This window comes from Lichenostomus cassidix, chromosome 3, assembly GCF_008360975.1.
Source record: "Lichenostomus cassidix isolate B80296 chromosome 3, HeHo_3.0, whole genome shotgun sequence".
Lineage (NCBI taxonomy): Eukaryota > Metazoa > Chordata > Aves > Passeriformes > Meliphagidae > Lichenostomus > Lichenostomus cassidix.
In genome coordinates this window covers 72,398,165-72,400,646 of record NC_139483.1, presented here as the reverse complement: position 1 = coordinate 72,400,646, position 2,482 = coordinate 72,398,165, and the positions used below count along the sequence as shown (strand labels likewise).

The window sequence follows — 2,482 nt, the reverse complement described above, 5'->3', positions numbered from 1 at the left end:
TAGGTCAGTTCTTCCTGGAGGTTTTTCCTCCAGCTTATCATGAGTTTTGTCAGTGAGTGACTGGTACTGCAATTAATTAGTTTATCATAAAACAAGGTAACAGTGTGTAGTTGCTAAGAACACTGGAATATGTTTTTCAGGGCAGCGTGATTTTATTCTTAGTTTTTAAATTGAGCAGTTTCGCCAGAAGAGTGGTGTTCAGTTTGAATCTGTTGGTATGGGTTTTTTTTTAATCTGTTGACTTCTCTGTTCCTGGCACCAAAAGCTTTCCTTACTGTTTGGAGGACATAGCTAGGGATCATCAGTCCAAGCCTGAAGCTGCAATGACATCTGCAGCTCCTGCACGGGTTTGAGATGCACAGAAAACTGCTTGTGTGCAAGCAGCCCAACTCACCTCCACACAGGGGACACCAAGATACTTGGAATAACCAGGAAAATTTAACAGTTTTTTTTTTTTTGCTGCCTGCTGTTAGCTTCCAGTACTCGTTAATGAAAGATACTCATCATTGTTCATGAGATTTTCCCCTTTTCTATTATTATAACCCTTTAGACTGTGTGTTGTCCTGTCCCTGGTTTCCTAATGATCACTTATTCTGGGCACATAGTTAGTCATGAAGGTGGCATTGTTATTGACTGAACGCACTAACTGCTTGAGAAAATGTTGATTACTTCACATTCCTGAAAATTAATCCTGAAACCTTCCTGAACTATATTAATCAAGTCCTTTAACTTTTTCTTCAGTGGAGAAGGTGGAGGCCGGCAATGTCGTTGAAGAGCAGGTGCTCCTCCCTGCCTCATTATCACCTTGCTTTCTTCAGCTGCAAAATCGTCAAACCCAAGAAGGCTATTTATAGCTTTTACAAAGCTCCCTTGGTCTGTCCTGCGTCTGCAGCTAACCATTTGTCTGTCTCTTCCACAGTCTTAAATCAGCCCCTTGTGACAGCACCCTCAGAACGTGCAGAAGCAACGACTCTGGAATGACATGGCAGGTCTGAAGGAGAGGGATGGCAGCTGGAATGGGGGACCAATGGGAGCACTTAAACACACCAGCTTCTGAGAGACTGAGTCAGAAATCAGCATGAGGATGATCAAAGTGTAGCATGAAGGCACAGGAGGGAGGAGGAGCAAGGCCTCCCATGAGTCAGAGCTGGATGTATCCCAAGACAGGAGGGTAATATCAAAATGCCTACAAAGCAGATACTGGTAACAAATTAGTTTTAATTTTGTAATATGTGTATCCAGAATATATTATGATCAGAATGAGAGAGGGCATTTAATCCTAATAACAGAGGCCATGTTAGAAAAAAATGGGAATATTTTCTTCCCTGTATTTGCAATAGTTATCTTCTTACAGTCATCTTTCCATGATGTCTCAAAATCAAATACTACTGTTGGATTGTGTTCAGCAAGAACCTTTGTAGTCCTCTGTCTGCAAGGTGTATTTCAACAGATGTCCTTGTGGTTTCAGGATATCCATGGATGATTTTCCTTCCATATGCAAGGCAGTACAGCCTGACTAGCCAAGGATATTACTCTCAAGCACAAGGCTGACCTACCTCCACCTACTGGAGGATACTGGGAATAAAGATCAGTATTTCAGGTTGGTATGAAAAATCCCATGTTTCTAATGACAGAAGTGATAACCACAATGACGAGTACTTTTTTTATGATGTTAAAAAGCAGGAATCTTTAAATGTTGATAGCAGAGGTGCGTAGTGCACGTTAACATTGTGGTGACCCATTTTCAGCACATAGGAAATTTCTCTGTACATACTCCTGCTTACAGTAATAGCTGTACACACAAGTGGAAATCAAATGCTCTAGGTAGTAACACCCCGGTCAGCCTCAGCCAGTGAAGTGACCTTAAATATCTATCACTTAGCTGTGTATGCAGATGCTCTCCCCTCACAAAGGAGGATTAATGATGTTACTTCACAGAGCTAATGAGAGAATGAATCAGTTAATGTTTGATTCACAAGAGCCATAAAGCATTATGTAGACACTGTTTGTTTTTAATTTCTCCCTCTATTATTCTGGCTAATAGGTAGTATTTTTCATATTCACACCGTTATTAAAATCACATTATATTTCCCAGATAACCCAAAGCATCTTTTTGATACCCTTTTTCTTGCTTCTTTTCCATTTAGCATTTCTCTTTCAGGCTACCTGGGTTGCAGAATCTCAGTTCAACAATATGCATTGGTTAGAAGATGCAGGCAGGTGGGATCATATGTGTGTCTCAGTCCCCGTTTCCCTTGAGAATCACAATGAAGGCCTTTATTCTTCTCTTAAAATACCTAATGATCTCTGATTTTTCATCAGTTTCAGGATCTCATTCTTGAGACTCAGTTTATTCTTCTGGATAATGTTTAAAGGGTCTGGCTCAGAGAATGTCCTCCCACTTTTATAAAGCTGAAAGAGGTCATTCTCAAACAGTGTACATCCACATTTGGATAGAGCTTACATGCTTTTCCATCTAGTC

The 2,482-nt window shown here is 40.5% G+C and overlaps 1 long non-coding RNA gene across 2 annotated transcripts; it reads left to right on the top strand.

Moving 5' to 3' along the window:
* Positions 1 to 820: 820 nt before the first annotated feature.
* On the top strand, positions 821 to 2,220 carry LOC146439988 (uncharacterized). Of its 2 annotated transcripts, none has more exons than XR_014851326.1 (3): positions 821 to 989; positions 1,469 to 1,600; positions 2,148 to 2,220. It is a non-coding gene; the product is annotated as an uncharacterized LOC146439988 (long non-coding RNA). The 2 variants fall into 2 exon arrangements; XR_014851325.1 differs by having other exon boundaries at positions 821 to 1,140.
* The last annotated feature ends 262 nt before the right edge of the window (positions 2,221 to 2,482 follow it).